Source organism: Emys orbicularis, chromosome 5 (genome assembly GCF_028017835.1).
Source record: "Emys orbicularis isolate rEmyOrb1 chromosome 5, rEmyOrb1.hap1, whole genome shotgun sequence".
In the NCBI taxonomy this organism is placed as follows: Eukaryota; Metazoa; Chordata; order Testudines; family Emydidae; genus Emys; species Emys orbicularis.
The window spans coordinates 55,235,530-55,259,175 of record NC_088687.1 but is presented as its reverse complement, the minus strand read 5'-3'; the positions used below and the strand labels follow the sequence as shown (position 1 = coordinate 55,259,175).

At 41.6% G+C, this 23,646-nt stretch overlaps 1 protein-coding gene and 1 long non-coding RNA gene across 2 annotated transcripts in view; one reads left to right on the top strand and one right to left on the bottom strand.

The window, feature by feature from the left end:
- Positions 1 to 22,338, bottom strand: part of IL15 (interleukin 15) — a 72,722-nt gene extending 50,384 nt beyond the window's left edge. The window contains exon 1 of the mRNA XM_065405010.1: positions 21,807 to 22,338. The gene's annotated coding sequence lies outside the window, so the exon portion shown is untranslated. The remainder of the gene's footprint in view (positions 1 to 21,806) is intronic.
- On the top strand, positions 9,867 to 13,891 carry LOC135879147 (uncharacterized). Its single transcript, XR_010561443.1, has 4 exons — positions 9,867 to 9,890; positions 10,703 to 10,799; positions 11,273 to 11,421; positions 13,076 to 13,891. It is a non-coding gene; the product is annotated as an uncharacterized LOC135879147 (long non-coding RNA).
- Positions 22,339 to 23,646: the final 1,308 nt, after the last annotated feature.

Genomic DNA, 23,646 nt, shown 5'->3' with positions numbered 1-23,646 from the left:
TGAAAAAAAACCCAGTAGGTTTAATGTTGGGCTGAAAGGCATTCAGAACATTACAACTATTGGGGGCATTCAGCACATATAGTTAAAGTTGCTGAAATTTTGTAAGTCATCTTTAAATCTTCCAAATGTTGGAAAAACAAGACATGGACTTTTAAAAGGTTGCATTTATCTGCTCAGTGCCGGAGACCCATCTTGCTTCTGTCGTCGTTGAATGCTAAAGTATGTTTTGGGATTTTTGGGGGGAAAGGGATGTTTTGGTGGAGTCACTTTTTGTGATTCATAATGACAAGTCACAAGAGAGACTGAAGCTAAGTTAGAAAAGGAGCAGTACTAGTACCATTAATGTCAATAGAGTTCCATGCTTGATGCAATGGTAGGAGTGTTGCCCTAACAATACTGAAACTTTGCTTTTTGTGCATGCACATGTACACACACACACACTTGCCCCCTGCACAGACAAATGTACAATGCAGATGTAGGAAAACTCTTACTGTAATCACTATATTATGAAAGAAGCTAAAAACAAAGTAAATTAAGTAATTATCATAACATGGCAGGAAGGCCAGTTAGTTCTTAAGAAGCTACCCATCATTTTTTCCACCAGCTTTATTTAAGCAGTGCTTCTGTAGTGGACAGGGGCGGCTCTATGTATTTTGCCGCCCCAAGCATAGCGGTCAGGCGACCTTCGGCGGCGTGCCTGCGGGAGGTCCGCTGGTAACGCGGATTCGGCGGCATGCCTGCAGGAGATCCACCGGTGTCGCGCCATCGGCGTCCCCGCCGCCGAAGCTGCGGGACTGGCGGACCTCCCGCAGGCACGCCGCCGAAGGCCGCCTGACTGCCGCCCTCATAGCGACCGGCAGGCCACCCCCCGCGGCTTGTCGCCCCAGGCACGCACTTGGTGCGCTGGTGCCTGGAGCCGCCCCTGGTAGTGGGATGGCAATATGACAGCTTCCCAGCCAGTATCTCCTACTGTCCTCTTAACAGTCCATTCCCTTTTATATTACATTTGTCTCAGCTAAAACAATGAAAGTAAACTAGTAAATTTTGTTTCTGTTTTAAGAGTCAGCTTTTGGTTTTTGCACTCTTGGGTTCTGGTGCACTTGCACAAGTGTTTGGGAGAATGTTTATTTGTTTTAAAAAATCTGTTGCCATTTTAATTTTAACAACATTTATGAAATATTTCTAATTAAATTCTGTAAAAGTCCATTTTACAAAAAGTAAAATATGGAAAACATTTCACCTGAGACCAGAACTGTAACCACAGTGGAGCGAGCAAGGCAGCTACCCAGGGCGCAAAGTCACAGGGGTGGAAAAACAGGGACAGAGATGATGTGTTTATGTGTGTGGGGGGGCACATTGGGTCACTGAGGTGAGTCAGGGGATGGAAGTGGCGCTCCCTCCCAATGTCCCACTGCGCAGGGCCGCTCCCCCCTAAGGGGGCATGCCCAACAGTTTGAAAACCTCTATGGGGCAGTCACATGCCCCCCCCCCGAACCTTTAAATTGTGCGCCCCCCCCCCCACACACACTAGCAACAGTTATGTGTCATCTCTGAATGCGGCAGAAAAACGATGAAAAAATTGGTAGGGGGCACAAATAGGCTTACTTGCCCTAGCGCTAAAATGCTTAGTTACAGCTCTGCCTGAGAGAGTCCCTTTAACTTGTACCAGCTGTTTCTTATGGTTAGGCTTAATCACAAAGACAAAACTGCTGCTAACAGGGTGTGATGGGAAAGGCCCCCATCCCACTGACAGCAAGCCTAACAAGCATCCCTGCACTGAGGCAGTGCCAATTAGGCACACCTGCAGAGCATGCTGCACCTGGAGAAGGGGCGCTTAATAAATTGAAACTGGACACAGAGGAGTGGGGGAAGTTTGCCCAATCTACCACAAGGGCAGAACGACCCAGTCCAGTAATTCATCACTTTCTTTCTATGGCCTGAGGCCAGATAGCATAGTTTTCCCATGTACTTTTTGAGAAGAACTTTTTCTGTTGGCTAGATATGTTACAACCAAAAACAAATAATCCAATGTCTTAATAAATCTTTCTTAACCATAATATCTACAAAAGCAAAGTACCCAATACTCTGAGACCTAAAGCTTTCTGTAAAATAAATATTTATATAATACTTTTATTTTCAATATAAATAGCTACAACAAATCTAGCAAACAAATTACTATATAATTCCATAATAGCACTTACCAAAATACTGATTAAAGCACTTTACCAGTGCTACTCTTTGGTTTGAAGGGAATACTATTGGGTCCCCAATGGGGCTTTTGCCATTGAATTCAATGGAAGCAGGCCCAAAGAAAGTGATGGCTATAGTTAAAGTTGCCTAACCCTTTCTATTGTAAACTCCTGTTGTCCATTGCTTATAACTTGACCAAATTTTAACCATTTGGACTGAAAAATTCCATGCTAAGTGACTGCCTCAGGCTGACTGATTTTTTTTTAAGTTCTAAAGGGTATGCTTGTGTTCATTTTAAACAAAATATGATTTACAAGGTACTTATGCATAAAGAAGCATGCTGTGGCTCACCACCCTAGGAACATTCTAGGAAAGCCCAAGGGAAGTGGGGTGAGCTCAACATGTGGAGTGGAGAAGTATAAGCATGTGATGAACAAATCTATATATGGAAAGGTTACATATGATTGGTTAGAGGTTTGTGTTATGTAACTTGTTACGTAACTGCCATGTGCTATAAAATAACGATGGGAGGGGCTCCTTGCTGGAGGGACTCTGGCTGATTTTTGTACCAGGGCTCTCCCTTTGTGCACACTGACTAAAGCCTTGTTGAATTGAATCAAATCAAATCGAATCGAAGACCCTTGATTCGGCCCAGAATCTGACTCATTGGGAACCACAAAATCCCAACAGTTCCATTAAAAATGGTTCAAGCATTTCCAAGAACAAAATTAGGGAAAAATGCATTGTTTGGCTAATTTTAAATTCTTACAGTGATTTCACTGAAAAGCTGTAGCAGCCTATATTTCTGAGAAAGGATTTGAAATTTGACTGCATGGAATTTCACTCCATCATACATATCCCGGACAAGATGGACATATGCTTCTGGCACACACCTCCATCACAAAACTCCACCAAACTACTTCTCTTGGTGTGTGATTGTACACCTTCTCCAAGTCCACAATACCATACTCAGTTGCTGCCTCTTTTCTCTGAGCTTCTCCATGAGGATTCATAGACCAATTATAGCATCAAATGTACTATTCCCAGCCTAAATCCGTACTGACCCTTCCAAATTTCAATAGTTCCATGTAGACACTTTTCAGTAATCTTCTCCTATGCTTTCATAGTGTTTGTTGTCAGCTTAATTGGGTGACAATGTGCACACAGTGTAATATCTTCTTTATGTTTAAAAATAGTCGCCACAAAGCTTTTATGCCATTCATCTGGCATCTTCTTTCTTAAGAATATCATTGAAGAGACTTGTAAAATACTTGACACCTTCCTTTCCCAATGACTTCAACAAATCCATTGGTACTTCATCATGCTCAGGTGATTTCTCCTTTTCTGTTTTCCTAAGTGCCTCTACAGCCTCTTCTTCCTGTATGCAATCTATCATGCCCCAATTCATTTTATATGTTCTTAATTCCTCCTTTGGATTCTCTTCACTCATTCAAATAATCACTCCAGACTTGGTTGAGTCACTAGTCATTTACAATATTCTATGTTCATTTCTAATATGAGAAAACTCATTCACACCCTTCATCATTTTTGCTCTTGCCTTAGCAAGTTTGTAGCTGGTCTTTTCTCCCTCCCAGTCAGTTATATAGCTCATCACAGGCCAAATTTTTAGCTTAGCACTTCTTTTGGCCTCCTTTTTTGCTCAAACCACTGGCCTGCCATTTTAATGGTTATCTTTTTCTTCTCAACAGATTCTTTAACTTTGATTTATTTCTTTTTTTAAACGCCTATCCAAGCAGGCTGAGGTCTGGTGAATAGCATCAGGTGCAGCCTTCAGATTCCTAGGGAACAAGAATTCCCAGCTCTTGCAACCTCTTTCCGAGCGGGGGGAGGGGAAGGGGGGGCGGGAAGAGAAGATCCTTGACTCCTATTGCTCCTTCCAGGAAGAGATTAATAATTATTGTGGCTTCTAAGGGAGAGACATGGCCAAGTTCTGCAGCTTGAAGAAGTTACCAGATCACTGAGCTCATGCTCAATTTCTCATTACATTAAATAAAGAATAGGCCAATTAGTGTGACATTATTTGAGATACAAAACAGATGTACAAGCAGATGTACAAAACAAGGGCCTGAGACATTGTCATTATTCCCTCATCCAAAACTACTCTTCCACTGGTGTGTTGCTTTCAGAAACACCTACAAACTCTTCACCTATATCATCATCATTTTGCAAATGCATAGTTTGTTGAAAACGTTGGCTTAACAGCACCACAGACTGAAGTTCTTTCTCTAGCAGTCAGAGAATGGGCAGCAGCTATACAATCTTCCCCACACTGCCGCCACGAATGTCCCACACTGCCCCCACGAATGTTCCTCAACCCTAGTGCAAGTGAAACCCATATGGGAGAGAATTACCATGCTTACTCAGTTCTTGGTCTCTCTGCTGAGACTGCAGTAAGGGGGAAATTAGTGCCATTTGTTGTTGTTTATGATGCTCAAAAATGGACTGCAACCACCACTCACTTCAAATATATTATAATGCCTAAAAATGATTTTAAATGGTAAACACCAATCCAAGGTTGTTGTTTTTTATTTAAGCATCTTTCTACAGAAAATAAAGAATTAAAATTGTTAAATGTATAAGCCAACTTTGTCATTTACAGGTATTTTTACAATGCAGTCTTTTAAAATCATTCTTCATTGGAAAAAATCAGCCATTCATTGCTAAACAATTTTCCAGCACTGCCACTACAGATAGCTGTTAAACTATTACACTGTTGATTGTGATTTATAAAGCCCATAATAATAATCTCTAAGTGATCACCCTATACTGCCATTGAAAACATACCTCATCTGTTGTACCATGACATACCATACAATGATTTGCAATGACACACATATCTTATTACCTGCTGATAATAACCTATCAGCCAGGGTGACAGTTTAATTATACAGTACCTCTCCTGCTGCCAAATGACTGACTTCCAAATATTGCTGCTTTTCACCAACTTCTTAATAAAAAAAATACTTAAGCTTTATCCTCTCATCCCCGATTTTACATTGGCGCTTTACTTAATGACCGGAAGACTGAGACTTCAGCAGATGGCTTAAATGTAGTGTAAGCTACAGTCTGAATGGGCTCCGCCATCTATTGGTGAACCGGGGGAAAAGACCTCCAGACCAGACCATATTTGCACAGACACACGTACTTTGCCTAGATGATCAGCAGGCAGTCCTACTTTGCTGAAGTGATCAATTTTGGCTGGTTTGGGGTTAAAATTCACCTTAGTGTTGGATGAAGGGATACTGAAATGTTATCCTTATTGTATGAATAAAAGGGCAACTGAACTGAATTTAATATGCCCTAATGGGGTGGGGTCCAACTAATGTTAACCTCACTCAACAAGTGACTGGGGGCAGGGGTGGAAGTGATGCCAAATCCAAGTGAAAGAGAGTGGGTGGGGATAGGTGTTCCTACCTGGTGCTGTAGACTCTGCTAAAGGAGTTCTAGATGCTATTTGATTCTCCTCTTCCAGTGTTTAAAGACAGAGCTGATCTGACTCAATTGAGAGGCCTTATTTCTTCTCAATGACCACTAGAACTGAGATCACTGATGAGCTAGCCTAAGAGGCTGAGCCTTAGAGCTGGTTTGGGGATGGTGTCATGGTGAAAAGCAATGTAGAGGAAGAAACACTGAGGTTCCCCACTAGCAGGCAAATCACAAAGTCCTGGAATCACTAAGAACGGGGCTAAGTGGTGGAGCTTCAGCACATGGCATCGCAGCTAAAGACAACAGCAAGCAGAGACAGCAGCGAGACTAGCGGGCAGCAACTGTGGTAGAGGCAGTAGCAGCAAGCAGCAACAGAAGCAGCAGCATCACTAGCAGGCAGTGGCAGAGGGACCAGTGATGCCAGGGGGCAGTGAGCAGCAGCAGAGGCGATAGCAGCAAGCAGCGGCAGTGACGGAGGCATTCTGGGACTTCGCTGACCTCGGACAACCAACCGTAAGTGAGTTGCAGTGGAGGGGAAATGGAGGAGCGGTATGTTAAAGGGACTTTCATCCATCAGACTTTCACCTAGCAAGGTCAGAAACTGAGGCAAAGGATGACTGCCCAAGATACTGTGGGGTGGGTGTTTACTTATTTTTTGCTTACTTATGAATGTTGTGCTAGAGTTTCCCCAAGTTAGCGTGCCGCACCCTCGCCTTTTAATAAGTTTACTTTTGTTATACAAAGATTTAGTGCTTGTGAGTAGGGAAGTATTGCCTCTTAGAGGCACCTGGGATGGTGGCTAGCTTTCCCAGATTTCTGGGTGGGGTCTCAAGCTGGTTCTAGATGGTTCTGAACCCCTAGATATTGAACCCAACTGGACACTGCAAGACAGAGGTTCCTAGGGTTGTGTCTGGGACCGGAGATATTGGTTAGAGTCATTCAGTTGCACAATCCAAGCAGCGGCTGGCCAAAAGTGCTCACTCACATAGCTGGGAGCAGCTTACATGCCAGAGGCTGTGCGTGAACAGCCCAGGAGGGGGGGTTCTCACAGCAGAGCAGGGTAAGGCTGGCTCCCAGAGTCGAGGATTGGAGTGACTTAGCAGACCACCAGTCCAGATAACACCAGAGGAACGTCACATATACCTTTATAGTATTCATCACCATGTATTTTTTGACAGGTTTTCACACCCCATTTTGGGCTTATGTCCCGCCCTCCGTTCCCATTTCCGTTGGTGTCGAGGTTTGGCACCTGTTTATAGAAGTAATTTATAGTGATCAAGTTTTCCCCTATGTTTTAGACTAATATTTGTCATTTTTAGTAAGGGCAATTTGGAGTAGCATGCTTTTACAGCAAAGCCAGTGTTAGCAAAAACAGCTTTTGTAAGCCAGTCAGTGTAATTGTTGCTTTGTAGGCACTGCTACAGAGTATCTTTAAGTTTGTTTTTGTTAATATTTCTGATAGGCGGTTGGATGGGGGAGATAATATCTCATAAAGTGGGAAAGTGTTTCCGAATGACAAATGCTTGCCTGTGCTAAAGCATAACAACTAACACAGAATGGCTGCCTACGAACTTTCACTAAAAGAGTTATCAACATTCCCCCTAAAACTCAGAACAGCTTTCTTACCCCATGGCCTGATCACTGTGGCTGTGGCTTTTTTTTGTCCTCGGTTTAGATTTGTTTGTCCTCGGTTTAGATTTTAAAAAACATTTAAAAAGAAGAAAGTGGGTCGGGGAGAGGGGAAAGTGAAGGGGGGCGGGGGCGCTAACTCCTTACCTCTGGTAAAAAAAAAAAAAAAAAAGCTAACTTTTTTACATAAGCTAATTTTTTCTTGTGTTTTTTGTATAAATCCAAACTTTAAAAAACAATCTTTTGTAATTTTTTTGTTAATTTTGTTTTTTTTATTAAAACACATATGTAAACTCCCCCCAATTGCCAGTTTTCATATTCTTAGCCAGTTGCAGCTTTGGTACTTTAAAACCACTATTTTTAAAGGGATAGGCAAGTATCTTAAGCCTTTTTACTTCACTAAACTTCTACAAAATATCCCTAAGAGTGGCCTTGTTTTCTTACAGCTCAGTCAATACTGCTTTTTCATGTTGAACTTTTAAAAAAACAAACAAACAATGCTTCAAATAGGCCTCACTGCATACAGAATATCCTTTAAAAGGGTCATGTTATGTTACATCTCAGTCAATGCTGTATTTTCATGTTAAATGTTAAAAAACCCTTTATTTAATATAATGAAACACTGCATGTTTAGAAGTGTTAAAAGTATGGGGGGGGGGGGAAATCAAGGGAGGGTGTTCTTCAGATAGGCTATCTCTGAGCTTCATGCAGCCACAAAGCGATGTTTTTTGTCTTTTACAATCAGTAAATGGAATAAAATACTTTTTATAACTTTCACAAAGTGTCTTTCAGTGTAATCTCACCATTTGTTAAAACTTTAACAGTATTTAAAAAGTTAGGAAAGAAGTCTGTGTAAAACAACAAGCAAACTGAAGGGTTGACCTCTAGAGCATTGCTAAGACAGACTATAGTGCATGGATCACTGGCTAACCTAATTAGTCTTATCTGTTTTTAAAATGTAGAGAAAGCCACAGCTCCAGCCTGTGATGTATTATTTTAATAAAATCTATGGACCCAAAACAAACACAGGAGCTTGTACCTGTGTCTCAGCACATGGGATGCAAACATTTAAAAACAAAGACATTCTGATAATGCAACAGAAAAATTCAAATAAATCTAAAAGTCCTAAGAAAATGAAAGCTTAATATAACTTTCACATGGATTTGTTAAAAAGTGGGGAGGAAAATAAACTTCTCTCTGATCCACTGGATTACAGAATAAGGAGAATATAAACTAGCTGTTACTAAGGTTCTGTGGTTTTAACTCTGGGGTGTTTCTGCATGCTCCTTTTTTATTGAAACACACCTGTAAAAATGTTAAGTAAAGGGCTGTATCTTCAGATAGGCTTGCCTTTTAGAGTGTTTATTCCTTTACAAAACTTAATATAACTTTCACTTGTATTTGTTAAAACGTGAGGGAAGAAACAAACTTCTTCTCTATGAGCCACCGGTTTACAGAATAAGGGGAATATAAAGTGGCTAAGGTCCTGTGGTTTTAACCCTGGGATGTTTATGAATTCTCTTTTTTTTTATTGAAACACGCCTGTAAAAATGTTAAATGAAGGGATGTGTCTTCATATAGGCTTGTCTTTTAAAGTGTTTTATTCCTTTACAAGACTTAATATAAGTTTTACCTCTGTTGGTTAAAAAGTAGGGGAAGAAGCAATCTTCTTATCTCTAATCCACTGGCTCACAGATGCTGTTTTTGCTGCAGCTTCAAATTGTCCTCACTAAAAGCATAGGGAAAAGCTTTAAACCCTTTTTGTTAGTAAGGATTTGTGGGTTTAACCCTGGGGTGCTTCTGCATGCTCATTTTTTATTGAAACACATGTAAAAGTGTTAAGTGGAGGGATGTTTCTTCAGATAGGCTTGTCTTTCAAAGAGGTCTTCTTTTCTAATCCACTAACTTAGAAAGCTGCTTCAAACTGTCCTCACTAAAAAATAACCAACGTTAGCAAAAGCATAGGGGAAAACTTTTTTTATTACTATAAATTACTTTGATAAACTGGTTGTCTGTGGTTTTAACCCTGGGGTAGTTCTGCATGCTCATTTTTTATTAAAACACCTATAAATAAAGGGCTGTTTCTTCAAATAGGCTTGTCTTTTCAAGTGATTATAAAATAGAGCTTTATTCCTTTACAAAACTTAATATAACTTTTACTTGCTTTTGTTCAAGAGTTTGAAAAGAAACAAACTTCTTATCTCTATGTTCTGGGCATCTATCAGCCTTCTTTCTCTCTTATTCACTGGCTAACAAAGCTGTTTTTGCTGCAGCTTCAAATTGTCCTCACCAAAAGCATAGGGAAAACTTTTAAAAACTGTTTGTTACTAAGGGCTTATGGTTTTAACCTTTATTAAAGCACCTATGTAAAAGTACTACATGGCAGAAAAGATGCTTGGGGTCTGGTTTTTTAGATAAGAATAAGGCAGTTAAAGGGGGAGTAGTGAGGGGAGGGGAGGGAGATGGCTCCTGTTTAAAAATCTTGGGACTATAGGATTGGTTCCGGAAAATGTATTCTGTGACGCAGCTATAGAACAGCATCTGATTGGTCCGACCCAAAGGCGGCGATAACTAGCCTGACCGATTGTAAGCCTTGTAAGTCTTTCCCAGGAACAGTCAAAAGGGTAAGATCTCTCTCTCTCTCTCTGATTCAACCATGTGCTGCCTCTCTTTTCCATTTGCAAAGGGGCTTTCTTTTCCCTTTTTCTGCCATGTTCTCTTTTAACCTATCTTTATATGTTTCTCTTTTATTTAATATTTTTCAATGCTCTTTTCTTAACCTACCCTTATATTTAATATTTTAAATGATTTCCTATTAACCTACCGTTATACTTTTTACCATGTGCTTATTAAACAGTCTCCCTTTTTTCTGCCATGTGTTCTTTTTTAACCCAACTTTTTATTTAATAAACATTTTAAATTTATTTCAGTTTTTTTTATTCTTTAATAACCTGCCAAACTACTCCTTTAAAATCTCTCCTTAATAAACCTAACCAAAAATCTTTCTTTTCTTTAATAACTTGCCTCTATTCTTTCAAACTAACCCTTTAAAGAAAAATAAAGATTTTTGTTTTTAAGGTCTCTCTTTCTATTCTTTAATAACATGCCAAACTAGGCCTTTAAAATCATATCACCTTACTAAACCTAACCAAATAATTTTTCTTCTGTTTAATAACCTTTCTTTCCTTTTGTCCTCTAAACCTAACCAAATCTTTCTCTTTTTTAAAAAATCTTTAAGGCCTCTCTTTCTGTTCTTTCAAACTTTTTCTCTAAACAATCAACCAAACATATCAAAGCACAAGCACGCTGTGACCGTGCACCCCATAAAGCTTTATGGAAGTATGCTTATGAATGTAAATATGACATAACTGGAATATGTTTTATGCTACATATGCTATGTAACATATCTCTGTAAACATATCTCTGCCCAATCAAGAAACACTTAACGAACAATGGATCTTGGAAGACTCCAATCCACATAAGAAGTCTACTTGAGGACGTTCAAAGTAGCATGTGAACCATGGCTACTACCTGTAAGTTCTGAGTCATGTATGGACATGTGACTTGCCCATGTGACTCCAAAATTCCATCTTGTAGCTGGGATTCTACACAGGGGGAGGGAGGGGTGTCCACCCACAAGAGAGAGTCTATTTCAGGGGTCGGCAACCTTTCAGAAGTGGTGTGCCAAGTCTTCATTTATTCACTCTAATTTAAGGTTTCGCGTGCCAGTAATAAATTTTAATGTTTTTAGAAGATCTCTTTCTATAAGTCTATAATATAGAACTAAACTATTGTTGTATGTAAAGTAAATAAGGTTTTTAAAATGTTTAAGAAACTTCATTTAAAATTAAATTAAAATGCAGAACCCCCCGGACCGGTGGCCAGGACCCGGGCAGTGTGAGTGCCACTGAAAATCAGCTCACGTGCCGCCTACGGCACGCGTGCCATAGGTTGCCTACCCCTAGTCTATTTAAACCCCTGAGAGACCCCTCCATTTTGTCTTCAGCTGGCTCAAGAGATAGCCTCTCCACCCCCAAGGATACCTGAAAGAAACTGGAACAAAGGACAGTAACTACAGGAGGTGTGAGTGATTGCTGGACCCAGACTAGAAGGAGACTAGTCTGTAAAAGGAAGCTTACCGGAACACCTCTGAGGGTGAGGTTTTATCTGTATTCAGTTTTCTTACTGTATTAGGCATAGACTTGCATATTTTATTTTATTTTGCTTGGTAATTCACTTTGTTCTGTCTGTTACTACTTGGAACCACTTAAATCCTACTTTCTGTATTTAATAAAATCACTTTTTACTTATTAATTACCCAGAGTATGTATTAATACCTGGGGGGGGGAGGCAAACAGCTGTGCATATCTCTCTATCAGTGTTATAGAGGGCAAACAATTTATTTAAAACGGATTTATTTGGGGTTTGGACCCCATTGGGAGTTAGGCATCTGAGTGTTAAAGACAGGAATACTTCTTAAGTTGCTTTCAGTTAAGTCTGCAGCTTTGGGGCATGTGGTTCAGACCCTGGGTCTGTGTTGGAGCAGACTGGCATGTCTGGCTCAACAAGACAGGGTGCTGGAGTCCCAAGCTGGCAGGGAAAGCAGGGACAGAAGTAGTCTTGGCACATCAGTTGGCAGCCCCAAGGGGATTTCTGTGATCCAACCCGTCACAGATGCAACATTCCCCCTATTCAAACATGAAAAATAATTTTAAAAAAAAATTTTAATGGCCGATGGTGCCAAACCTCAACACCAATGGAAACAGGAATGGAGGGCAGAACATAAGCCCAAAGTGGGGCATGGAAACCTTTTAAAAAAATACATGGTGATGAATACTATTGAGGCATATACTACTGAGAACAGACATACTACAGAGTATATTAGTGAAATATGTGAAGTACTAAAGAAGATTGGAAGTGGGAAAGTATTTGTTCTGATGACTGACAATGCCACTAATATGAAAGCAGCAAGGGACATTATAATGGATAAATATCCACATAATACTGCAACAGGCTGTGCTTCCTGTGGCCTAAACCTGCTTCTTCATGACTTCATGAAGGTTGGCATATTGGAAAACATCTTTGCAAGAGCAAAAGAAGTTATAAAATAAATTTAAACTACTCATATTGTAGCTGCAATCTTTAAGAAGTGGTAGGATGAAAAGCATGATAAGAATAAAATGGTAATACTGAAACTTTCTAGCAAAACAAAATGGGGAAGTGTGATGTCATTTGACAATTTATTATAAACAAAGAATCTTTCAAGAAACAGTGATAACTGAACATCTTAAAGTATTTAAAAGGATACGACACAGTGTCAAATCTTCTGGGTTCACCTGCAGAACTCTCTGAAGATTCTACAGCCGATTGCTTCTGCAATCACTATATATGAATCAGACAAGGTAATTTTGTCAGACATTCCTCAACTTATAGCAAAGATAAAGTTAACTGTTTTTGAGAATTTAAGTGCACCTCCACTCACAAGTCAGGAAGAAGTAAAAGTGAAGGACTTTATTTCGCAGATGGGAAGAATTTTGTTACAAATCAATACATGCTGTTGCAAACTTCTTGGATCAAAAGTAGCAATGTTAATGATGATAGCATTGTTACAGTATTTGATTGTATTCTTAAACAAGCAACACACTTAGACCAGATGTTGGAAAAGTACTTTTCAAATGTTGCAGAATCTCTTCAGGTATTTGGTCCAGGAGTGCAATCTGGAATCTGCCAAGCATATTACTCCTACAACATGATGGCAAGGCCTTTGTACAAACAATCTTTGATTCCTCTTGCTTCTCGTTTGCTTTAGATTTTTCCATCTTCTACAGCATGTGAAAGAAACAGGTCAACATATGGAAATATACACACACAATCAAGGCTAATGTGAAAAAGTTGAGAAGTCTATTTCAATTTGGACAAATCTTCAGTTTAATGAAAAGTCCAGAATCAGAAGTTGTGGATCTTTCAGACAAATGGATTTTGATTAGAGAAGTCACAAGGAAAAACTTGAGCTATGCTAGCACTTACAAGATATTAGTAACCAAGCTGTTTAAGTATTAGTATAATTCGTTACTTATAGGATGGCTTGCTTTGCCTACTATCATGACACTTATTCAATATATGATGATAATGCACTATTAAAGAGTCTGATGTTTACTTTAAAGTTTGGATATATACCCAAATTTACTGTTGGTCCTTACTATTGTCCTGTGTTAACTACATTATAATGAATATGCATAAGGATGGTCTTTTCCTGAGCTTTTTCTGTAGAGGCAAGAGTTTCTTCTGAATCTGCATTGGAACATCAGGTCTCTATGTACGTACTATTTCAGAGTTCTACAGAGATAGCCTTCCTTTTTGTATATCAGTCAACAATATTGATACTTTCTACTTTCAACATTTTCCCCTATTTTAGAGATGCATCAACAGGGGGAAAAAATACATTTAAGTACCTTAGGATGCGGCTCCATCTCTAATACTAAATATCTTTGTCATTATTCAAAGTAAGGAATTTATACTTATTTCATAAATATACCTAGCAGTGCTTTCTATGTGTTAACTAACTTATAAATAATACATCTCATTCTTAAAGAAGTAAATAAAGTTTAGTTTTGAGAAGCAAGTAACAATGGCAGATATTCTCCTTTTTTTCTGGAAATAACCCCAAAACTTTCCCCCCTCCCCCCCATGCCTTCAAACTTTCTGGAAATTTTACATCTCTAAACACAGCAGAGACTGGGACCTATGGCTCCAAGCACGTACCAAAGGGCAGAAGATACCCTGTTTTGGAATTATGAGACTAGGACCAGAGCAGGGGAGGGGTGCTGTTAATAGAGTTAGAGTGTATTAATCTGTGATTACATGTTGGTGACTCATGACATCGTAATATTGCTGTGGTTGGGAGATGTGTGGCACCTCATGGGGACCCCGAATAGTTCCTTGTACTAACTGAGTTTTTGTCTCTGCCCAGATAAGTGTTGGTTTACATCTAAGTGTGGCATCTATTTCTCAAGTTAATTCCTATCTCCTCAAAGGTTGTGGAAGGGGTAAGTGGGAGGTAAGCAGGGTTCTCTCAGGCACATAGCTCAGGATTTGGGATCCACTTAAACGTCTTGTGTTCCTACTACACTCAGTATCTCCTCAGTGTACCCCTTCACCAAATACTCTTCCTGTCAGAATAGATGAGCATGCTTATATTCATAGCACGGCACATGCTTTCCTTTCTGCCAAACAAATCAATTTTTCCTGTTCTTGACAGCCAGTGTTTTCACCCTCATCACTAATTGTGATAGGTCTCCTGCCTTGGCATTAGCCAACTGTTGGACAAATTAGTCAGTCCAAATATGTCCCTTCACAAATAGCATTATCTATGCTAGTGGAACATTAATCTCATCAAGGTTAGTAGGTGCAAAATTTGACCAACCTTAGATGTCAATCTGTTCTAAGTAAAATCTGTTCTAAGAGACCTGATGGAATGGTGTTACTACAAAGGAGGCTGCATAACTAATTTTATTGATAAAATGTATTGTTTGAGACTATACAATAAGTTAGTGCACATATTCTCCGTGGTGAAAGGCTCACATGTGAGTTTAACTTTCCCTCACACTTAATCTATTCTTGTGAAATGTCAGTATACTGAAATATATAAAAATTCTATTCCATAAAATTTCCTAGATTTTTGAACTCTCCAGTGCCAAGTTACTTACAACTGTTTGGCAGCCAAATAATTAATATTTTCCAGAAGTCCAAGTCAATGCTTAATGTCAACCAGTGACTTAGCTGGAGTAAAATGTGATAAATAGCCCCTTTTATTTAAGGCCACATCTGGCTGACCTTTTAGAATTGGATGTCATATAAAAGCTTAGAAATTTTCATTCTGCAATCAGTTTTGCACCTAATTTGAGCAGTCATTCCTTCCTTAATGCTACTGAAAATATGCTGACCTCTTAATTTCCACATTTTGTAATGTAGCAATTGAGTGCCCTGTTTCTGATGACCACCTCACTGTTGGTGCAGCCATCCATCTAGGAAATCCATGTGTTGTGCAGAGAACAGAAACAGCAGTCATTCCAGTCCAGAAAGCCTAGGAGGCAGAAAGGGAGAGAAACGAACTGCAGGTCCAGCAAGGGAGCCCAGCCCCAGGCAGGAAAGAAAGGAGCAGCCAATTCATCTGGGGCACTGTTTCCAAATTTAAAAGTGCCAGTCCTGAAAACACATGCTTAACTTTAACCATGTGAGTAGTCCCACTGACTTTATGGACTAGGCAGATGTTTACAGTGACGTACGTGCTTAAGTGTCTGCAGGATCAGGGCCTACTACATGAGACATGCCTTAAATTTTTGGTAGAAATGTCTTTCATCTCACATTAATTTTTTTCAACTCTACAACCTTGTCCTCCATGCTGTCCAAAGGGGTGCTTTCTTTGTAGTATATAATTATTTCTTCACTTGCATATGAATAGTGCTTGTAGAATTTGTTGGACTCGGGTTGTTGTTGTTGACGCCTCAAGGATATGGAGACAGTAGAAGGAGAGTGCCTACAGGTCAAGATCCCTGTTTCTTCTGACTCTTTCAGCCACAAGAACTCGTGGCTTTATTGTTTATTTTTACTATTCTGCTGCCAGCGGGGCTGAAATAGTAAGGAGGCAATGGCCCTGGAGTTAGAGGTCTTAACAAGAGGAGTACTTGTGGCACCTTAGAGACTAACAAATTTATTAGAGCATAAGCTTTCGTGGGCTACAACCCACTTCTTCGGATGCATATAGAGTGAAACATATATTGAGGAGATATATATACACACACATACAGAGAGCATGAACAGGTGGGAGTTGTCTTACCAAGTCTGAGAGGCCAATTAAGTAAGAGAGGAGAAAAAAAAAAAAAAAAACTTTTGAAGTGATAATCAAGATAGCCCAGTACAGACAGTTTGATAAGAAGCAAGTGTGAGAATACTTACAAGGGGAGATAGATTCAATGTTTGTAATGGCTCAGCCATTCCCAATCCCTATTTAGCCCTGAGTTGATTGTGTCTAGTTTGCATATCAATTCCAGCTCAGCAGTCTCTCGTTGGAGTCTGTTTTTGAAGTTTTTCTGTTTTAAGATAGCCACCCGCAGGTCTGTCAAAGAATGGCCAGACAGGTTAAAGTGTTCTCCCACTGGTTTTTGAGTATTATGGATCGTGATGTCAGATTTGTGTCCATTAATTCTTTTGCGTAGAGACTGTCCGGTTTGGCCAATGTACATGGCAGAGGGGCATTGCTGGCACATGATGGCATATATCACATTGGTAGATGTGCAGGTGAACGAGCCCCTGATGGTATAGCTGATGTGATTAGGCCCTATGATGGTGTCACTTGAATAGATATGTGGACAGAGTTGGCATCGGGCTTTGTTACAAGGATAGGTTCCTGGGTCAGTGTTTTTGTTCAGTGATGTGTGGTTGCTGGTGAGTATTTGCTTTAGGTTGGGGGGTTGTCTGTAAGCGAGGACAGGTCTGTCTCCCAAGATCTGTGAGAGTAAAGGATCATCTTTCAGGATAGGTTGTAGATCTCTGATGATGCGCTGGAGAGGTTTTAGTTGGGGGCTGAAGGTGACAGCTAGTGGTGTTCTGTTATTTTCTTTGTTGGCCCTGTCTTGTAGGAGGTGACTTCTGGGTACTCGTCTGGCTCTGTCAATCTGTTTTTTCACTTCAGCAGGTGGGTATTGTAGTTTTAAGAATGCTTGATAGAGATCTTGTAGGTGCTTGTCTCTATCTGAGGGATTGGAGCAAATGCGGTTATATCTTAGAGCTTGGCTGTAGACAATGGATCGTGTGGTGTGTCCTGGATGGAAGCTGGAGGCATGTAGGTAAGTGTAGCGGTCAGTAGGTTTCCGGTACAGGGTGGTATTTATGTGACCATCGCTTATTAGCACAGTAGTGTCCAGGAAATGGACCGCTTGTGTGGATTGATCTAGGCTGAGGTTGATGGTGGGATGGAAATTATTGAAATCATGGTGGAATTCCTCAAGGGCTTCTTTTCCATGGGTCCAGATGATGAAGATGTCATCAATGTAGCGCAAGTAGAGTAGGGGCGTTAGGGGACGAGAGCTAAGGAAGCGTTGTTCTAAGTCAGCCATAAAAATGTTGGCATACTGTGGGGCCATGCGGGTACCCATAGCAGTGCCGCTGACTTGAAGGTATATATTGTCCCCAAATGTGAAATAGTTGTGGGTGAGGACAAAGTCACAGAGTTCAGCCACCAAGAGGGGCTTTCTGCTTGTTTGTAAACACAAAGTGGAGGATATTGGCCTAAGAGATGTTATTAGTCATACAAGCCATTCATTATAACACATTAATATTTCTCAATTGTATTTTTCAAATCAGTAATTCTCAAATCTGCTGCTGAAATTTTTGAAATCATCATTTCTGTATTCTTATCAATTCTAGCTAAGGCTTACTGCATCAGTTTTTGACATCAGTGAATGGTTTCATTTGTTATGGCGGAGCATATGCTTCCATTCTCTGAAATCTCCTAAAGTCAATTGGCTTGTGCGAGAAATTAGGAAGGCAGCCACAGGGCCTGGGTCCAACTCTGATGAGTTTTAAATAAGACTCATTATGCCTAGCAGGAAAAATGATGATTCTTATAGATGGAGTCATCATACCAAGTGGAGAAACTATGGCTCAGTTAACAGAGACTAACCAAATATATCACTGGATAGAAAAGCAAGAAGCAGAACTGCCCAACCATATATAAATATATATATATATTTAGCTCTGCACACTAACATATCCTTGTTAGTATGAGTTAGTGTAACATTATTTTCCTTCTTTTGTATTATTATAATTTGCAATGACATTGTCCTTGGTCTCTGTAGACACCGTGCGTCAGAATTTTATTCGTTGTTAAATTAAGCCTCTTTTTGCTCTCAGCTGATGCATGTCTGATCTATTTTTGTAAGCATGCAGTCTTCTGAAATTCACAAGAGCAGAATCTTTTTTTTTTAAATAAACAAATAATACGTTCATTATTTTACAGAGTAAACAAACAGGCACAATCCCAGTATTGCCAGCCTCAAACATTAAACAATCATGAGCAAGACCCCCACCCACCCACCTACCCAAATGAGATTATTTTTAATGTATTTTGGTCTGTCTTGATTTTTGACCTCTTCCTGACCATCCCCATTGTGTGTATGTGACCATTAGCATTGCCAATGCTCCCAAAAGTATTCAGCATTTGGTCCCTGTGGCAGGAGTTCTCACCCCCACTTCTGCCTTGCTGCCTCATCCCTGCTCCTCCCGCAGCTCCTAGGAAGCTTCTTCCCACTCTCCCAGGCCTGGGGTGAGCTTCAGTGGGGTCCCTCTTCTCCCCCTTCTGTCCCTTCCCCGGTCTGGTGTTGCAAGAGAGGGAGAGTTGAGAAGCAGAGGAACTGCCCCATTGATCACAAAAGAAGATGGGCAGGGGGAGCAGTGCCATTCTGAGCTGTTGGGCTTTTTATGCTCCCTGTTTTTCTCCCCTCTCCTTCTGTGAAAATGGTGGTGAGGGGGAGAGTCCTGCTTGCTTCCTTCAGCATGCCTACAGAACCACTCATCGCCCTGAGGCAGGGCAGTGGGGAAAGCAGCCCATCAGAGGGGGTTTCCCCGAGGCAGAGTTGAAATTCATTGGATGGCTGGAGCTTCTCACATCACTATTCGATTGGCTCTGGCCCCAGCCAAAATCACAAGAGTTGGCAACCCTGGTTCTGCTTTGCCAACTATTGCCCCCCTGAAATCTAAACACCCATATTCCCTACATAGTGTCTCTGAGAAGCAGTAATTTAGATGCATTTTGCAACACAAGTTCAACTAGCGTTGCCAACCCTCCTGATTTCTTATCCTATCTCCCAGAGGTTACTGAAGCCAAACCGGGAGACTTTAGGTGCTGACACTCCGGCAGCACAGCGGGGCTAAGGCAGGCTCCCTGCCTGCCCTGGCCTCGCGCCACTCCCGAAAGTGGCTTGCAGCCCCTGGAGGAGGAGAGGGAGACAGGTGGCTCTGCACTCTGCCTCCCCCCCAGCTCCGACTCCGCAACTCCCATTGGCCGGGAACTGCGGCCCCCAGGGGCCGCAGGGACATGCCAGCCACTTCTGGGAGCAGTGTGAGGCCAGGGCAGGCAGGGAATCTGCCTTAGCCCCGCTGCGCCACTGACCGCAAGCCACCCAAGGTAAGCACCTCCCAACTGGAGCCTGCACTCCGCACCCTCTCCTGCACCCCAACCCCCTACCCCAGCCTGGAGCCCTCTCCTGCATTCAAACTCCCTCCCAGAGCTCTCATCCCCTCCTGCACCCAAACTCCCTCGCAGAGGCCTCACTCCCACCTGCACCCCAACCCCCTGCCCCAGTCCTGAGTATCCTTCAGCACCCAAACTCCCTGCCAGAGCTTGCACCCCGCAACCCCTCCTACATCCCAAACCCTTGACCCAGGCTCAGCCCGGAGCCCTCTCCCATGCTCCAAACCCCTCGGCCCCACCTCCCAGCCCAGAGCCCACACCCCTTCCCGCACCCCAACCCCCTGCCCTGGCCCAGTGAAAGTGAGGGAGGGTAGGGGAGAGCGAGCAACTGAGGGGGGGACGGAGTGAGCACAGTGGGGCCTTGGAAGGGGCGGGGCAGGGGTGGGACCTCGGGGAAGGGGTGGGGTGGAGGGCAGGGCAATGGTGTTTGGTTTTTTATGATTAGACAGTTGGCAACCCTAAGTTCAACAGGACAATATCCTATGTGGGAGAGTGGGGGGAGGGGGAGGAAGGCAGCTTTTCCTTGGCTCCCCTTCTCCCCTGCCACAATACCCAGGCTGCATGAAGCTAAGCTCCATAATTATAAGCATAGAAGCACTAGAGATAGCAGAAATTGAGAAAAAGAAAATGCTGCAGCATAGCCAGGCTTCTGTTCAGCACAGCTCCTACTTCCTTTTCCATGGTTTCGTTTTCCATACCATATAGTAGAGGGGAGCAGTCAACACTTACAGAACAAATTGAAGGCTTATAACTGTTTAAGATGTTGTGGTGGCAGGGTTCTAAAGTTTGGCATAAAATTAATTGCTGTACAGCTTCAAGATTTACTTGCATATCTTCTCACAAAGCCAGCTGTCAATTGAAGAGGGAGGACACATCTCAGAGGCGAAGGTATTTACAATACACCGCTACACCAAGTCGGACCATTTTATGTCCAATACTTCAGAGCAATGCTAGTGAACTTCAGAATTCAACTCGTCAGTTTCACAGTGTAGATCATAGCTTGTTGGGATTCAGATGGGATTTTCTATCAGTTTATACCACAAAGCATGAGATTTGCTTCCATTTATTATTTTAGTTTGCATAGTTAAAATGTCATTAATAGTCCTATAAATTGCCCCAACTATTTTAAAATCTAGCCAAAACATTTGTCTCAACAACCGCTCAACGGAGTGAATTCCACGGGTCAACTTTGCTGCTGTGTAAAGAATATTTCCTTATATTAAATTCTAATTGCACTATAATATTGAGTGTCTCCTTATTTTAGGGCAAAATGAAAAGGGATCACTTTTGTATTTATTTCACCTGTCCTGCATGAGGCAAATAAATGGACATGTGTAAATACAGGGAAACACATAAATAATGGCCAAAGGGACTGCCACGTTGCTGATCATTTGACAGGTATTCACATAACACAAGCGGATTATTATAACAAGGAACTACGAGCATGTTCCACTATATTTGACATTGTAATCCATATTAGAATATATCTTAAAAGAACCAGGCTTAGGTATACAGGCTGGACACAGAAGAAGAGATCCCCTCAAAGACACTGCCTGGGCACAATATGGTGAATTTCCTTGCTTTTGTGGATTTTATCCAAGTAATTTTGCAGGCATAAAAAAGGTGACCCATGTCACTTGACTATCTTTAAATGGAAAATACAACAGTCATTTTTTTAAACAGCAGAACTACTAATGCATTCGCCCTATCTAGCATATTGGCCGGTTAAGAGCACAGTGCTAACATTGGAATCTGCTAGCATACCCCAGCATTACTTCAGTGGAACTTCATCTAGGTTGTAGAGTCCTATGTTAATGCATCTTGATGTTTAATTACACCTTCTCATTAAGCTACTTCAAGACCCTGAATTAAAGAGATGCCATCAATTAAAAAACCCCACACTTCTGTCTCTATTTAACCTATCATTATTAAAAGTAGCTCCTAAGACAACTGGAACTTTCTTCTCTTCCTCTCACAATGTTTACTTTGTGTATTTTGCACTATTTTCTGTATAATTACATCCACTGACTACAGTTGATTTTCCCTGTTTGCATAACTCTTTCACACAGCAGCAAGGGAGAGAATTTTTTTTAATAGGAAAAGGTGACTGCAAGATTATAAAACACTGGTGGAGCAATCAGAGGCAGCTGTAGGACTGGAAACTACTGAGATACATCTAAAAGTTAAGCAGAACACAGTCCTTCTTTCAATAACATTAAGATATAATCATATGAAAACAAATAAGAAACACAAGCCCGATGAATGTTGCTAAAGTTTGTAAAATACTCACAAGTCTGGGAACGTGTCTGCAGAGAAAGCATCAGTGGAGAGCTGCCACCAATGACAGCAAATCACGTTCTCCCCACAGCCCGCCCAGTCCTGTTTCACTTTCGGTTGTTACGAAACGAATGAAGACTAGTTAAGCCTCAGCAGGACTCAGTTGCTCGAGCTGTGACTGCCTGAGACTGAAGTTAATCCAGGAACTACTGCAGGGAATTCTTCCTTCTTTGCACTGTCACGCTGTTAGGTTTGCAAAGAAAAGAAAACTACGGCGAGGGGGGAACGCCAGGGACCTGAAGGCTTTGGGGTTAACAACCCACTCGGCGTCCTGGGCTGTCACTGCTATACACCCAGCTGTTTATCAGTCCATAAAGGGGAAGGAAAAGGTGCAACCCTTCTATACAGAGTCCCCCCCGCACAGCCAAATTGTGGCCCTTCCCGGTTAGAGCGCTGCAGACGGGGCTCCTGGGAATGCCTCACCATAACGGGCTGCTTCACTCTCTTCCCCGTCCCTGCGCCCCAAACAGGAGGCGTTCCGGCAAAGCAGCCCCCAGTAGAGGAAAGAGTTGGCCCTTAGGAAAGAATGGGTGGCAGAGCAAAGAGGGAACCCCTTGAGAACTGAGAGCGGGGCAGAGAGGCGGTGCCCCCTGCTGCCTTCCCCACTAAGGCGGTGCCAGGGCAGACAAGGCACAGCTGGCGAGTTTTGTGCAGCTATATGACCTATGCACATTTAATAAGCAAACAATGTGAGTCAGTGTAACCATGCATTTCAGCTTTAAAAGGAGTGTAAAGCTAGCGCTAGGGCACTAGCCTTCACAGCTCCAGCGCGGGAGGTCCTCTGTTTATCTCCAGGGTCGCAGTAATCCCTACTGAACTTTCAACTGGAGACCTCTAGAGGAAAGGCTCTGTAATTCATTAGCTGCGTGTCTTGCAGGTAGAACAGGAGTACTTGTGGCACCTTAGAGACTAACAAATTTATTTGAGCATAAGCGTTCCTGGGCTACAGCCCACTTCATCAGATGCCCACGAACGCTTATGCTCAAATTTGTTAGTCTCTAAGGTGTCACAAGTACTCCTGTTCTTTTTGCGGATACAGACTAACACTGCTGCTACTCTGAAACCTGTCTTGCAGGTATCACCCAATAACTGCAATTTTAAGGGAGAGGGGAAGGAGGCTTTATTTTATTTATTTATTTGCTAACTAAAATCTACACTAAAAACATTGCAAAATCAAACACGGGGAAGTTAAGCTTAATGATGGCATGTCCTGTCTGTAGAATCTTAATTCTGTCAGTTTGTGTATATGAACTAGAACGGTCCTTGTTACCATTTTCCCTGCATGGTTTTGTACCAAGGACCTTCAGCTTCACCTCTTTCATTTAAGCTCAAGGCGTAACTAGTATATAGTAGAAGTAGGCAGTTATCCTCTTGGTGGAGGGAGAATCATTAGAATGGGACACAGCCAACATCCCATGACTGCCAAAGTTTACCTGGATACCTGGATTCTTATTCTTAGCTCAGGGAGCAGCAGAGTGTTGTCTAGTGGTGAGAGCAATGGGTTTCAGTGTATAGATTTGGCACATTCATTTTAAAAGGCAGTGTGATACAGCAGATGTGGCTCTGTCACATTAGCGACCTAGTTTCTTCTCCTGCCTCTGCCTGGAATGACCTTGGGCACTCTCTCAGGTACTCCATTTATACAATTTAGGAAATAATAGTTGTCTCTTTCCTAGCATACGGATACAAGATCTTGGTTATTAATAATAGTTCTGAACTACACAAAAATATTATTACCAGTTAGTAGAAAAACCTAAGAGCAGAACTCAAATCTCATCCTCTCCTGGAAACTT